The following is a 16,541-nucleotide window of genomic DNA, read 5'->3' as shown; positions in this document are numbered from 1 at the left end:
TCTGACACCAAATGTGTGGCTTTTTCTTCCACCCAACAACCAATTCCCTAATTCTCCAATACCAACTGAGTGTCCTACAATTCAATTCTGACACTAATTACCTGGAGTTGGCATCAGACTCCACAGGTTTCAAGGCTCCATCCCACAAGACTGCCCTCACTTCAGATGCCAGACACAAGTATCGGGTCTCCAGGTTACCCACACGTCTGTCCCACTTGGCTACAAAGTTGGGGATTCCCACAATCTCCTCCTTAGGTTTGAAAATTTGCTAGAAAAGCCGACAGAACTCAGGAGAGCACTTTACCATTAATAGTCTATTATAAAGATACAACTTAGGAACAGCCAAATGCAAGAGATGCACAGAGCAAGGAAGTGAAGAGGGGAGCAAAGAGCTCCCACGCCCTCTCCGGGCACACCACCTCCATGTGTTCACCAACTGGAAGGTTCTCTGAACCTCTTCTTTTAAGAGTCTTTACTGAGGTGTCATCAGGTAGGCATTATGGATTAAATCTTTGTCCATTGGTGGTTAACTCAATCCCCACTCCCTCTCCCTTCCCTGGAAGTCAGGGGGTAGGGCTAAAAGTTTCAACCCTCTATTCATGCCTTGTTCTTTCTGGTGACCAGCCCCCATCCTAAATCTATCTAGGAGCCCCAACTCAACAGTAATCTCATTAGCATATAAAAGACACTCATCACTTAGGAGGTGCCGAGGATTTGGGGAGCTGTGTGCCAGGAACCAGAGACAAAGGACCAGGTGCCAGAGCACCCTCTCCCTCTTCAATATGCCCACGGTGGATATTTCAAAACCTATAAATGACGTTTTCTACCCACTGCATTTACCAGAAAAAAAACAAACTCTTATCCCCAGGAGACCACCTGAGTGGCTTCCTCTCCACCTGGAGGCTGAGCCATTCTGATGACTCCCAGTGTCATTCTGGCCTTTATCCATCAGTGACCAGCATCTAAGAGTCACCTGGAACAGTGCAGTGGGTGGACAGCAAAGCCTCTGCTGATCAAGGTCCTCAGAAAATAACAACAACAAACCATCACAAAGCATTCATTAATGGGGCACAGCAGGAGGGAGGCAGCCTAGACCCACGGAGAAGGGGAGGCCAAATGTCCAAGCGTGGAGATGTCTTGAGGCTCCCAGCTTCGTCCTTCTCTCTGAAGTTAGTTCTCACACAAGGTCATCAGTCGCTTCCCAATGTCTTAGCTGACCTCTGTGGGCCAAACAATTCTGTTCCTGATGATCCCGTTCCCCCAGCCTGCCAAAAAATGCCCAGGCCCTGGAGATAGGTTCAGTTCCCTCTTATCTGTCCAGCTAGCTAGCCGTCTCCTTTATCTCTAGATAATTCCCACTAGACTCCACTGACAACAGGTACAAACCTGTGCCACAGGCTGTTCTCTCTCAAATAGGTGTAATTCCCCTGCTTGATTTCACTTGGAAAGGGCACGCTGGTTCAGCCTCTTCATTTTAAATAGACGTGGAGGCCCACAGGGGTTAAGTGACTTTCCAAAGATCAACAAGCGGTGGCAGACTGAAATCTAAAACTGTTGTGCCCCAGGGTTACCGGACCATTCAATATGAAAGGAAGCTTGTGTTTGTAGTTATGGAAGAATAATGCAGTTTGCAAATACATAAAGTTGCCCCTAGGCTATCAAACACTGGCTAAGGACTGAGTAATAGAACAGCTACTACTACGGGGGCACTAGGGAGAGTCTTCATCCCAATCAAAGGAAGCAGTAAACATCCTGGAAAAGCAAACTGGATGAAAGTGGAAAAAGGGATGGAGAAATGGAGGTAATGGTAGTTGACCCTGGATAATGGAAATTAAGTGGTTTTAGCCTTTTTCCCTTAGCTTTACTGTGATGCTTGAATTTTCTTCTCAAGTAGGTATTTATCATCATAATTAGGGAAAGTAGACCAATAAGCCTGATTCCTAGAGTCACACTCAGAAGCCAGCCTCATTTCCTGGGAGTCATACAAGATATAACACCTGCCTGGAGAATGCCATCAGAAGAAACAAAGCATTCCGTAAGCCATGAAACGTACCAGCTCTTTACAAGGCATCCCATCCACTAGCACAAGCCATGCTGGACCCCAGGGCACCGCATTCAACCCCGGTGCACGGCATTATAGCTTCAGAACTGGCCAGGATCTTTGTCAAAAAGTCAACTTCAGTCTTCTGGGTCAGGGGAGGCAGATAACTAACAGTGCCTAGATGCTCACTAAAGTCCCCATGAAAACTAAAAATAGCAATAGGTCTGGACAAGATAAGAGTGCATTTACCATATATCAAAATCAGAAGGGTCTTCCACTGATGGGAAGGAATTCAGGTATATAGTCACTGACAAGTGAACATCAGCCCCAAAACCAGAAGTGGCTGCAGTGTGAAACTGAGTACATCGTTCAGAGAACACACCCTTTCCATCACAGACACTGTAGATTTGTGTGCTTACCATACAGTTTTCTAGTAAGTAGCAATCCCATGACCTGCTCTAACAAATTCAGTATGTAGAACACCACAGTGTTCCCGCACATGGAAGTCAGGGTCTTGAGGAAAAGGTGCCTTTTTCTAATTCACAAAGGGCACCATAAAGGCTAGCAGTGACCTCATCAATACCCTAACCCCACTGGCTGCTCCTCCGCAAAACTCTAAGGGATTCAATCCAAAGCACATAACCAGCCTGACACTGTTGGGAACCCCTTTCTGAAGAAGTCGAGTCCCTATGTCTCATCAATAACTTTCTTGCCTCATCCGTCCTGAAGCAACAGCTTCTAGGGAGCAACCCAGAAAGGTGCAGAGATGACCAGACCAACTGCATTCCTGGGTGACCTTGGAAGAGTGCCTGCAGGCAGGTATACATTTTCATGCAATGAAAGTTTGATCAGAGGTGGCCTCAGGCCCTGCAGGGCCAATGTCCATTTTATCACTTGTCAGAAAATGGACAGTGGGGGGAAAAGAAGCTATGTCAGCCAAAAACAGCTGCCCGAGATGCGTGACAGACCAGAACTGTTCCATTGGAGACACCGGCTCAGCCGCTGGCCTCAGTCGGTGAGGACAGGGAGGGCACTGTGAGTGAACAGTGTATCACATCCAGGAGCCAACACTAGGCTTATTCATGGGTAAGTAAATAGAAACACAACAGTCTGAGGCCTATGACCAGAATTTGAAGCATAGGAGAACAAAAATAGTTCCTCGAGGAATAAGAGCAAAGACCTTCTTGCACATAACTTTACTGCAGGGAAGAGTAAAAACTGCTTTGGGTCTGCGATAAGAAATGAGGGCACATTCCTCCAAAATAGGCCACGTACAAAATAGAAGAGGCAACAGAATGAACTGAGAAAGAAGAGACCACAGAGAAAATTAAAACATCATAGCCAAATTATAGGAAATTCGAGGCCGAGAGGAATGTGCTGAAAAACAGCATGAGGACACGATGAGACACAGCCCAAAGGTGGGACAGCTAGCCTGGTCATTTCAACAAACTGACGTCATGAGAGAAAAAAGAACAAAAAGAAAAAAATCAGGTGAAGGGAACTCTTCTAGATTATAAGAGATTTTAAAATGATCAAGCAAGTCCACTCGTAGGTATATACCCAAAAGAACTGAAAAGGTACTCAAATATCTGTGCACAGTATTGTTGTGTCCTGAATGTCTGTGTCTCCCCAGCCCCAAAATCCATATGTTGAAGCACCAACTCCCAATCTGATGGTTATTTGGAGGTGGGGTCTTTGGGAGGTAATTACATTTAGGTAAGGAGGATGGATAAGGATTGGTATCCTTATAAGATGAAGAAGAGTCCAGAGCTCTCTCTTTCCCAAAGACATTTGGGAATAATTAGGGAAGCTTGCATATAGGCTGGGCATTGCATAATATAAAGAATCATTGTTAGGTGTGATAACGGTAGCATAGTTAAGGAGAAAAATGCCTTTATTTTTCAGATGTGCACACTGAAGTATTTGGGAACAAAATGTTATGATGTCTGTTAAAGTATTTCAGGAAAAAAGGAAGATGAAGCAAAGGTGGCAAAATGTTAACAATTGTGAGATGCAGGTGATGGGGTCGGGATATTAACTGTATTTTTCTCTTTAGTTTTCTATATGTTTAAATTTTTTCATAATAAAGGTAAAAAAAACTCCCAATCAAAATCCCAGCAAGTTATTTTGTAGATATTGACAAACTGATTCTAAAGTTTTATATGGAGAGGCAAAAGACCCAGAATAGCCAAGATTGATACTGAAGAACAAAGTTGGAGGACTGAGGTTATCAGACTGTAAGGCTTACTATAAAGCTACAGTTAAATAAGACAGCATGGTATTGGTGAAAGAATACACAAATAGATCAATGGAGCAGAACAGAGAGCTCACAAGTAGACTCGCATAAATATGGTCAACTGATCTTTGACAAAGGAGCAAAGGCAGTACAACGGAGCAAAGATAATCTCTTCAACAAATGGTGCTGGAACAACTGGAACGACCAAAGGACTATAAAATTCGGAATCATCTACATCCGCTTTGCAAATTGGGGTAACTCCAATCTACCTGGCAGCAGCTTTGAGAAATTTCTGAAAAACATAAAGCAGGCAAGAATGCCTGAAGCAAGGACGGATGGATCCCTCACTCACTGGTCAGACCGGCACACACAATGGGATAAATAAAGGGCCACAGGGTGGAAGTCCCACAGATGCCCCGAAAAGAGCACTCGTGGTAGTTACTAATGAAGGTGGTAGAGTGCCTTACCTAAACTTGGGAAGACACACAAAGAGGAAAGGAACCATTGGCAAAGCAATGAAAGAAAACCCTGCCAGAGATTTCCTCCACTTACATTCATTATTTCCACAAATATTAAGTGCCTGTTACGTGAAACTGGGGCTGGGAACACAGCAGCAAACAAAATACACTTGGTGTCTAACTTCATGGCGGCTGTGCTATCAAATCCATACCCACTAGCTACATATGGCCATTTACATTTTAATTTTAATGAATTAAAGTTAAATAACATTTTAGACTTCTATCACAGTCACATTAGCCACATTTCAAATGCTCAATAGCCATGTGTAGCTAGTGGCTATCAAATGCTCCCAGGAGCAGCCCTCAGCCAATGCCGGCAGGGCAGGTGGTAGATAAACGCCCCAGCCTCCTGCCTCTGGTTGGCATAACTCTGAGGTGGCTTCCACGCTGTCTCTGAGAGTTCCCCGGCAAGCCTGAGCCCCGGGTGCCCTCAGAGGTCACTAATTTGGTAGCACACCTTTCACTGGCTTCCTTCTCTCCCCTGTCTCTCTTCCCCACTCCCCCACTGGTTTTCCCGGCATCATCTCAAAACCAACAACAACCAAAAAGCTGCCTCCCCACAAATTCCTGTTTCGAAGTCTGCTTACGGGAACCTTCAAACCAAGGAAACAATATACACAGTCCAGCTGCACTACCCCCCACCCCCAAACACTCTAACCACCAGAATATACTACCTACACTGTAAGTGAAGCAGCAAGGGGGTTCCTTCAGTGTTGATCCCAAATGTGCTCATCTTTGAAGGATCCTGAAAATATGCACCCAGCCCTTAAACCATAAATTACTAAGTGCGGACCTTAATGTATGCAGAATGGAAACATGTAGCATTGTGGAGGGGTTGAGGGGGAATTGAGAGACCTAAGTCATCACCCAAGCAGGCCTTCTGCTCCCCAGGGACCCAATAGTGGGTTCTCACACACGGACCTTATGAGGGTGAAGCTTGGCCAAATTCTGCTTTAAGGAGCAGAGTTTGATTTTCTGTCCCAGGCAGGAGGCCAGCGGAAAAACTTAACAGCTAGTGTTTATTGCATGTTTATTACGTGACAAGCCCTGTGCTAAGTACTTCAAATGCATTAGCTCATTTAATCCCCTGAGTCCACCATGTTGGAGCTGTTTTTCTCCCCATTGTACAGAAGAGGAAACTGAGGCTTACAGAAGGGAAGGGGCTTGCCTAAGATTACACCACTATTACACTGTTGCGCTGGGACTCCAACCAGGTCTCCCTGACTCTGAACCCAAACTCTTCACCAACAGGTAACACAACTCCCTTCTAAATGATTATTATAATAAAATCACCATTTATTGAACCGTATAATGTGCAAAGCACTTTAGATACGTAACTTCTTATCCTCACCACAACCCTCCAAGTTAGAATTGAGCCAGATACTATGTAAGCTTCATATATACATTAGCCCATGGTTCTGATGAACCTAGGGGCAGGACAGGAATAAAGACACAGAGGTAGAGAATGGACTTGACGACACAGGGAGGAGGAAGGGTAAGCTGGGACAAAGTGAGAGAGTGGCATGGACATATATACACTACCAAATGTAAAATAGATAGTTAGTGGGAAGCAGCCACATAGCAAAGAGAGATCAGCTCGATGCTTTGTGACCACCTCGAGCGGTGGGATAGGGAGAGTGGGAGGGAGGTGCAAGAGGGAGGGGCTATGGGGATATATGTATACATATAGCTGATTCACTTTGTTATACAGCAGAAACTAACACAACATTGTAAAGCAATTATACTCCAATAAAGATGTTAAAAAAACAATAATAAATAAATACATTACCCCTAGGAAGAGTTATCTCCATTTCACAGGTAAGAAGACTGAGGCACTAAGAAGCATTTCCCCAGGGACTTCCCTGCTGGCGCAGCAGTTAAGCATCCGCCTGCCAATGCAGGGGACATGGGTTCGAGCCCTGGTCCGGGAAGATCCTGCGTGCCACGGAGCAACTAAGCCTGTGTGCCACAACTACTGAGCCTGCGTTCTAGAGCCCGCAAGCTACAACTACTGAGCCCACGTGCCACAACTACTGAAGCCTGCACGCCTAGAGCCCGTGCTCCACAACAACAGAAGCCACCGCAGTGAGAAGCCCGCGCACTGCATCGAAGAGTAGGCCCCGCTCATTGCAACTAGAGAAAGCCCGCACACAGCAATGAAGACCCAATGCAGCCATAAATAAATAAATAAATAAATAAACATTAAAAAAAAGAAAAATACTCAGGTTTTTTTTTTAAAAAAAGAAGCATTTCCCCAGCAAGTGCCAGTGCAGAGAACCAAGCCGGCTACGTTCTCCTTCCTACCTGGGTGGGGCTCCTGGATTCCATCATGCTCTTCATCTTACCTGCGGAGAGATCCAGCTTCCTCCTCTGCAAACCCTGCTTGGTCAATGCTTAGAGGTAACTACGACTGATCGAGATCGCCTACCTGCTCAGAGGAAACCCAGCAGCAGTCCTCCCAAGGCTCTGCCCCTTCCTTAACCTGCAAGTTGCCCCAGGTCCTGTCTTCTCAGAGTGATGTCACCCCATTCCATTAGCTTTCGGCTAAATGGCTTGGCCCTCGCTCTCTGGTCCCATGCAATCTCCCCTGCCTCGTACCCACCTTTTCTCACTGCCCCAAATGCCCTCAAGAGATCTCAATGAACAAATCAATAGCCTTATCAAAGAAAAGACATATCATGGAGACTACAGGGCTTTTCGTCCTTGGAGAAGTAAATTAAATAAATCCAATAATATTTGTTCCTTAACAATCTACGCTGGTCTTCCGATATTACACTCCTTATTTTGATGATAAGCTTCCAAGAATTTTTCAGTTATGGCTATTTCAGCTAATTTCCATTCCCAAAGAACCCCCATCTAAATCTACCACGGAGAATAGATACACCACATTTCTTTAAAATATGCATGTTTGGCAACTCAAAAGGGTACCATCTGGTTCACATAATTTCTGCATGAAGTTTCTGAAAAGCCTACACAACATATATGATCCACTCCTGCTGCAATAGAAGCCAAAACATTCCACTGTTATTGTACAAATCGACTCAGGTTAACTGTGGCTGAAATTGGCCATGGACCTTGCAACGATCAACTCCCTTAGAACACAGCTCACCAATTAAAATATACATATTTAATCAAAGTCATGCTAGAGAGGAAAGATAAACATGAAAATGACATCACCCTCAAGAATCATTTTTGAGCCCTGGGAAAAGCAAGTAGAGAACTGGCAAGAAAAGCAAATTGGGACTCTTTCAAAATGAAGCAAAGGAGAAGGCAAAATAAAGTCGGAATAATTAAAACAAGAAGGGAATGATGATGGGAGTGGAGGGAACCCAGCGAGGGGACTAAGCACTGTTTCCTTGGTGAGGAATTACAATGCGGCACATGGCAAAATGCCTAACAACCTGTAAACAGAAAACACTATGTCCCCATCGGAGTAAACACATCAAGGCCATTCCTCACCAGCACTGTAAACTCTGGATAGAGGAGTTCGTTGGTGTGTGACAGACAGTGAGGCATTACCAGAAGTGACTTTGGGGTACGCAAGTTTCCTGAATTACAAAGTAAGAATGTATTCCAGAGCGAGGCCCTTCCCAGGTCACCAGGATGAATCAGAATTGTTAAGTGATTGGAGATCCTGCAAAAAACACACAACCCAATTGCAGATGCAGACAAAACGTTTTTAGTGTTCTGTCCAGGGCTGCAGAAATGTTGCACACCAGCATACGTAAATTCCCTAGACTTACAGCTCAGAGCAGAGGTTGGCAAACATTTTCTGTAAAGGACCAGAGAGCAATATTACAGGCTTTGTGCTCTATGTTGTCTCTTGTCATAACTATTCAATTCTGCTTTATGCCATAGACAGCATGCACGAAAATGGGCTTGGGTGCGTGTTCCAATAAAACTTTATTTACGGACACTGAAATTTTAATCATATGTAATTATTGGGTGTCACAAAATAGAATTCTTTTGATTTTTTTCAGCCATTAAAAAAATGTAAAAATCATTCTTAGCTCACAGGTTGTACAAAAAAAAAAATAGGTAATGGGTTATATTTGACCCACAGGCCAGTTTGCCAACTCCTGATTTAGAGCTTCTATTTAATAGAGGCTAAATAGGTGACATATGGTTCAAATGAATGATAAAGACACCTTGGATTTATTCGAAGATTGAAAATCATGAGGAAGAGACTGGAGGGTAGCACCGGATTTATCTCATGCAATGGTGACAAGTACTGTACTGCATTTGTCTTGGAATCACTCAAGGCCTGTCCTTGAGTCCTTACAAGACCACTTGCCAGCTGTATGACCTTGAGCAAGTTTTACTTAACCTTGCCAAGTCTAATTTCCTCCCTTGTAAAAGGAGAAATAAGACTAGCACCTTCTTTTTTTCCAATAATCATTTTTTTAATTGAGGTATAGTTAATTTACAATGCTGTGTTAGCTTCAGGTGTACAGCAAAGTGATTCAGATGTGTATGTGTGTGTGTGTGTGTGTGTGTATTCTTTTTCAGATTCTTTTCCATTATAGGTTAGTACCTTCTTGGTAGAGGTATCAAGGAGATGAAATGAGATGCTGTCTCTAAAAATACTTTGCACAGTACCCAGCACTTCTACCAAATACAGCTAATTAGCATTATGATTATACTCATGGAATGATTAGTTGATTGACTACAAATCATTTTTCCTGGATATGAAGATAACATTTCCTGGAAGTGAAGAAGTCCCGACTCCTAATTTATGAAAGTCAAAGCTCAAAACAAAGTAGATGCCAGAGGCAAACATCAAACTAATACAATAAAAGAATATTTTAATTTTGGTGCCACACCCCAATGATTCAGCTATTAAGAGTCTGGAAACCCAGGCTTCCCTGGTGGCGCAGTGGTTGAGAATCTGCCTGCCAATGCAGGGGACACGGGTTCGATCCCTGGTCTGGGAAGATCCCACATGCCGCGGAGCAACTAGGCCCGTGAGCCACAATTACTGAGCCTGCGTGTCTGGAGCCTGTGCTCCGCAACAAGAGAGGCCGCGATAGTGAGAGGCCCGCGCACCGTGATGAAGAGTGGCCCCCGCTTGCCACAACTAGAGAAAACCCTCGCACAGAAACGAAGACCCAACACAGCCATAAATAAATAAATAAATAAATAAATAAAAATTAAAAGAGAAAAAAGAGTCTGGAAACCTCCAATTTCTATAAAAGTTGTAAGCTTGAATTCATGAGAAAAGAATGTAAGCATACACAGTCATTCAGTCACTCAACAAGCACTTCTATTCCAGGACAGCCTGCCTGCCTGGGTTGCAGAAGTGGTAGCCACTGACCAAGCCTGCCTCTGCTTCTGCTTCCCATCTCCATCCCTCACCCCATGACAGACAGTGGCCAGCTGTGGATGGTCAAATAGCTTCTATCTCCCGCTGCTCAACCCTGGCCCCAGTCAGCACCAAACAGACAGTTGCAGCGGCAGCAGCAGGTGACAAGGAAGATGGTGGACGGCTGCCGGCCTGTGTGCTGGACTATGGTACAGGGTATTGCTATTAAGGAGGCAGCAAAAAAAAGGATGAGAAAGCTCAAAGGAGGGTGATGAAAGGTGTTGATGACCTAGACTTCTTCATTGCTGATGAAGCAACAGAAAAACCTTCATATGCAAAAAAGTGGCCAATCCGCCATGGCATTGTTGAAGAATGGGACTTGATGAAAAAGTTTATGGATCAAATGATCTTTAAATATTTAAGAGCAGAACATGAAGACCATTTTTTTTGACTGAACCTCCACTGAATACTCCAGAAAACAGGGAATATACTGCTGAAATAATGTTCTAGGCTCGTACATTTCTGCACAGGCCATTCTTGCCTTAGCTGCATCCTGGACCTCAAGACAAGGAGAACAATCTGTTGATTGGTACGATAATAGACAGTAGAAACAGTGTCACCCATGCCACCCCTGTGGCTGAAGGGTATGTGATTGGCAGCTGTGTTAAGCACATTCCAAACACAGGATGAAAAAGAACATATTTTATTCAGCAACTGCTGAGAGATGGAGAAGTAAGAATCCTTCAGAGCAATCCTTGGAAACTTTAAAGGAAACTTTAAACTTTAAACTATAGTTATGCCTGCCCAGATTTAGTGAAAGAATTTAACAAGTATGACACAGATGGAGCAAAGTGGATTAAACAGTATACTGGAATCAGTGCTATCTCAAAGAAAGAATTTTCCATTAGTGTTTGTTATTGAGAGATTCTTGGGACCTGAAATTTTTTCTCATCTAGAGTTTGCTAATCCAGGCTTTACTCAACCTATCTCAGAAGTTGTAGATAAAGTAATTCACAACTGTCCTACTGATGTCAGACGTCCTCTCTACAAGAATATTGTCCTCTCTGGAGGTTCAACCATGTTCAGGGACATCGGACATCACTTGCAAAGAGATTTGAAAAGAACTATAGATGCCAGGCTGAAATTGAGTGAGGAACTGAGTGGTGGTAGATTGTCACGAAAACCTATCAATGTACAAGTCATTACACCCAAAATGCAGTCACAGGCAATTTGGTTTGGAGGATCCATGCTTACTTCCACACCTGAATTCTACCACGTATGCCACACCAGAAAGGATTATGAAGAAATTGGGCTTAGCATTTGTCATCACTATTCAGTGTTTGGAATCATGTAAAATTGACTTCGTAGTTATTGGGGTTAGGGAGATGAGGAAGAAATCATCTTTCTGATTGCCTTTTTTGCCTGGATGGCTGGTTTTGAGATTTTAAACTTGACTTGAAATAATAGGACCACACTCAATTACACAGGAATATTTTAGTAAGTTTATCAACATGGGAATGTAAAGGAGAGCCAAAATGATTAAATGTTTTTCTTCAGATTCAGTATTTGAATCGTATGTGTAACAAAAAGAAGCAGGTGTTCGTTCTTTCTGTGCCCTGATAGGTTCTATATTATTGAATTAGCCAAGATTTGATGGGATATATTGGTACACTATAAATGTACCGATAAATATACATAACGCTTGAACTGAACACTTCTAAGTGTAAAATGCAAGAGCTTGCTTATATTTCATACTTTTTATCCTTTGAGGGAAAAAAGTCACGGGAAAACTAGTATTTGAGGGGAAAAGTGACCAAGTAAAGGACAAATTCACAAAGTAGCCTATGACACATGGCATAGACACACACACTCATGGGATTCCAGTTATTAGGAAGTGCCTCCATACCCTGTGCCCCCCAGTGGTTTTCCTTGCAAGTGCTTTTGGGACTAAGAAGCTATTATCTTGGATTAACTGATACTTGCTAGTGCTTTCTGTTTAACTCTCATTCTGTTTCTTGCTTTAAAGGAAAAGTAAAAACAAGACTGTTGAACCAGTATTGCAGTTCTGTAGTGTCATTTCCTATTAAAAAAATTAATCATTTGATTACTTAAATTGGTCATTTTTGAAGCCTAACACCATTCTAATAAAGGCACAAATTTCTTTTGAATACTTGTTTCAAGTTCTTTTTAAGTTAATAAATCTATTTTCTTCAAACCTCTGCAACAGTTCTTTAAAATCCAACAATTGTAGCAAACTGACTTTTTATGTGTTCTAAACAAATAATTGTTAACTTTTAATATGTCGAGTGCTTTCATTTTGATAACTGGATCTCCACTTGATATTTTCATTTGTATAACTCATTTGCAGTCTGAAAAGTTTTTTTTTTAGTTCCAGTCTCTGACATATCATGGAAAGTTAATTTTCATTGCATTTAAAAATATCTGGATCATGAAGAAAAAGTGATGAAAATAAATTAAAACTAAATTACCTTTAAATTTTTTAATAAAAAAGTAGACTTCTGTGTGAGAAGCAGCTTGCAATGTCTGGTAGAAGGGCCTAAGAAGTAACCAAAATGATTTCAATACAACAAAGGTGACATTATTGATGTGTGTACACCCAGGGTTCAGGAAGCAGTGATGGGAAGCAATAGCTTTGGAGAAGAAGCAGGAAGAATAAAAGGAAGCTGGGTGAAGTAGAGTTCTCCAGGCTCTGAAGATGGGGAAGAATTTTCCAGGCAGAAGTAACAGAACAGGCAAAGGACAGAATGAGCCCAAAGCTGCTGGAGAACGGAGGTTGAGCATTGCTAGAAAGAGCTGAAACCATCACACACCAACTTAAAGAACTAAGAGTCTACCCTACGCCTGTAGGGATTCCATGGCAAGGCCTGGAAGGGGAATGACAAAGTCAGATTTATACTAGTGGCAACCAGGTACGGTGTTCACTTAGGCAAGAGCCATAAGCCCCCGTGGAACAGGGTAATGTGGTGGCGATGGAGAGGAAGGGGTGAATGGGAGAAATATTTAGGAGGTAGAATCTACACAGGACTTACTGACTGCATGTTGAGGTTGGGAGGAATGAAGAAGAGAGGAGAAACTGAAATAAGAAGCCATAAAAAATAGCCAAGAAGCAAGAAATGATGGTAGATTCCAGGAGAGATGGGTGGCATGGTCTGCTGGTCTACAGTAATTGTCGGGGCAATGGATGTCAGCTTCAAAGCCAAGAACAGCCAGGGAACAGGGAGAGAAAAGCAAGCAAGGAAAACACGCACATCTTATGCACACTGTCAAGCATGTGCAAATAAGTGGGAGAGAGTGGCCAACAGCCAAAGCAGCAGGCAGCATACATTGCTGTATCAGACATTCACTGGATACGTCCTACATGTTCCTTAGGTAGTTCCTGGACACTTGGTACACACAATAAAATACATATAAACAAACAGATTCAAATGTGATTTAATATTACATTTTAACCAGCTATCTTTTTAAAGTAATTATGATGGCAAACAAAAATATTGTATACCTTTTCTCTTTATTCCACAGAGGAATTAGTTTATCAGACTCTGCATTAGTTAATTCATTCTTTTTTTTTTTTAATGATTTCTACCTCCGTAGTGCTTAGGAATCATTTGGGTGGTGTATATATCTCACTATAGTTATTTTTTTTTGTCTTTATTGAATTTTGTTACAATATTGCTTCTGTTTTATGTTTTGGTTTTTTGGCTGCAAGGCAGGTGGGATCTTAGTTCTCCAACCAGGGATCGAACCCACACCCCCTGCATTGGAAGGCTAAGTCTTAACCAGGGAAGTCCCAGTTAATTCATTCTTGAGCAATCACGTTCATCACACAGGAAGGCACAACAAATGGAGGGGCCTTCATAATTGTTGAGGTCAAGCCCTCACTCTAAGATGAGAAAGCTCTGTGATCTTGAGGCCATCCCTTTACGTCTCTGGGCCTCCTCTCATTTGATAACACTTGTGAATGAGACTTCAGGCCAAACACTGGGACACAGGGAGGAATTAGGTCCAGACACTTTTCAAGGGCTGTTCATCTTTTCTCATTTGTTAAAACGGTGAAAATAGCCACTACTTGAGCAGGTGGCTGTGAAGATTACATACGTGTAAGTTCCTCCTTACAGTCTGTACAAACAAAAAATGTTCAATAAATGGAAAAGCCCATGAAGAACCTCTAATATTGGTTTCATTATCGCCGTTTAGAGATGAAAAAACCAACGCCAAGGAGAGTGAAGTTACTCTCCCAGTCACACTTCTTGGCAAACGTGGGAAACCTAGTTTTCGCAAACCCAGATGCTACTCTTCCCAGTACTCCCTGCTACCTCCCCTGATGGTGAGCCTCCGGCCCCCCCATTAGTCACCACAGCCAGCTGGTGAGGCTAGTAGCCCCCCCATTTTGGCACAACCACTGTTCAAATACAGGCCTCCAGTCTCTGCACTTCCCAGTTCCTTCCACCGACAGCCATAGAGGTTCAATTCCTGGAAGTTCAGCTTCAAGACATCGTGGAATGGAGTTGAATGAAAGGTACATTTAATATACCTGATTTAACAATGCCCACTCAGGCAGAAAAGAAAAAAAGACAAGAAAAGAGAAATTCCTTTATTTTCTCAGTTGCTCCTTACACCTGCTTCTACTCCTTCAAAATAAACCTGGGCCTCCATCCACTGTCCCCCAGGAAAGAAATCCACCGCTGTAAATCAGGAAAAATAAAAGTGAGTTATGGGCTTTGAGCTCCCAAGGGTCTAAGTCTTTGCTATTTATGGCCAAATTATGGAATTGTATAGGTTGTTTCGCTCTGAAATTTCTGCATTACATGCTGACTGTTAACACTACTCCTAGTCCTGGATGTCATCCCATCATATTGAGAACTCAACCCTTGAAGAGATATGACCACGAGGTTTAGACAACGATTCTGTCTTTTCTTGGAAAAAGCACTTGATCGAAGACATCAATTTGAATAGCAGGGATCCAGGATAAATAAAATTCAAGGACGTTGGTTAACTTTTGTTAAGCAGATTTTACGAGTTACATAAAATTTATCAAATTCTGTCTTAAGATACATAACTTTTACTTATGAGGTGCTAAGGCTCAATGAGAGCACCAGGGAAGAGCTCCCATCTGCCTTAGACTATTCTAGAAACTACCTATTCTTGCATCCTCTTCTCAAAATAGTCCCAAATAGGTCACTATGAGCAAAGGGCTCACTCCCCCTCATTTCTTGCCCATGTTCCCACAGTCGTGTGAAGCTGCTCACTCACTTCAAAGCCTGTCTTCTACTGCTCTGCCCACTCAGCACTGTTGAATTCGTATCATGACTAGGCAGCTCTCTGCCCTCACACCTGATCATTCCACAGTTCCCACATTATGCCGGCCAAGCTCCTTCGAAGAGAGCCTAACACAACAGCACATGGGCAAATGCTCAACTCGGTTCCATCCAATCTGCCTTCCAACAAGGTTTCCAGGAACAGTCCCAGACGAAAAGCCAAGAGCTGTCTCTACGGAAACCATATTTATCTCCTTAGCAAGTACTGGCAACACCACAGGCGACCAGGAATCATCCTTCTACTATTCAAACCGGAGGAGATGTCAACCTGCCTATGAACCGTTTCAGCAATATGTGCTAGTCTAAGACGTTTAAAAAAGGTCGCCAACCATTTGGCAATGGACCATGTTAATTCATCACACATGTTTCTTTTGGCCTGCAGAGGGTTTTTAAAATATAAATTAATTGCCAATATTTCAAAACTAGGAAACTTCATTTAAAACATCTGGATTTTGCACATCCCTCCCCCCAGATCAAGAGCATTCAGGCAAACAATAGGTTGGAGTTCAACAGAAGCAGGCCATCCAGGTTCCAATCCTGACAACTTGCTGAATGTTCATTCAACATTAGAGGATGGTTCCATGCAGTGTTCAAAAGGCTTAGGATTCCATAAGGGACAACCAGGACAAGAAATGACCAGACAGTCATACCTGCTAAGAAGGGATTTTATTTGGGTAACTCAAAGGACTTCTGCTTCAGGGAAGACGGAGTAGATATACTTTTCTCTATTCCTCCCACTAACTACAACCAAAATCCTGGGCATTATATATAACACAAACCCGAGAAGGCCCTGACAGGTGGAAAGAAGGAGGTACACTGAGTAGGCACCTCAGGGCCCAAGAAATGACACAGTGGTGAGCTTCCTGAGTTTTCTTTTTCCCTCATACATCCAAGACTTGGAGCTGAAACAGCAGCAACCTGTAAATACCAACAGATGCAGGAAAATAAATAAATAAGTAACCTCAATAAAGGCCTGCTCTCTCCAGCCAAAGGATCAGGCAAGGAGCAGTCTAGCAAGACAGAAATGTTTAGATAATACCCGCTCTACTCCAGCTCTACTCCAAACACCACAGAAAGAACTGTGACCCCTACCCCCATCCACACTAGC

General features: G+C 42.9%; 1 protein-coding gene, 1 long non-coding RNA gene and 1 pseudogene across 9 annotated transcripts in view; 2 read left to right on the top strand and 1 right to left on the bottom strand.

The window, feature by feature from the left end:
- LOC309654491 (endophilin-A3) overlaps nt 1–16,541 on the bottom strand; it is a 661,335-nt gene that overhangs the window by 492,170 nt on the left and 152,624 nt on the right. The window lies entirely within an intron of this gene.
- LOC309654607 overlaps nt 1–16,541 on the top strand; it is a 535,162-nt gene that overhangs the window by 404,290 nt on the left and 114,331 nt on the right. The window lies entirely within an intron of this gene.
- LOC309654556 (actin-related protein 3 pseudogene) lies at nt 6,984–14,798 on the top strand (annotated as a pseudogene). Its single transcript has one exon. The product of its transcript is annotated as an actin-related protein 3 pseudogene (transcript).

This window comes from Balaenoptera physalus (assembly GCF_965194825.1).
Source record: "Balaenoptera physalus genome assembly, chromosome: 2".
Lineage (NCBI taxonomy): Eukaryota > Metazoa > Chordata > Mammalia > Artiodactyla > Balaenopteridae > Balaenoptera > Balaenoptera physalus.
This window is presented reverse-complemented; position numbering and strand designations above follow the sequence as displayed.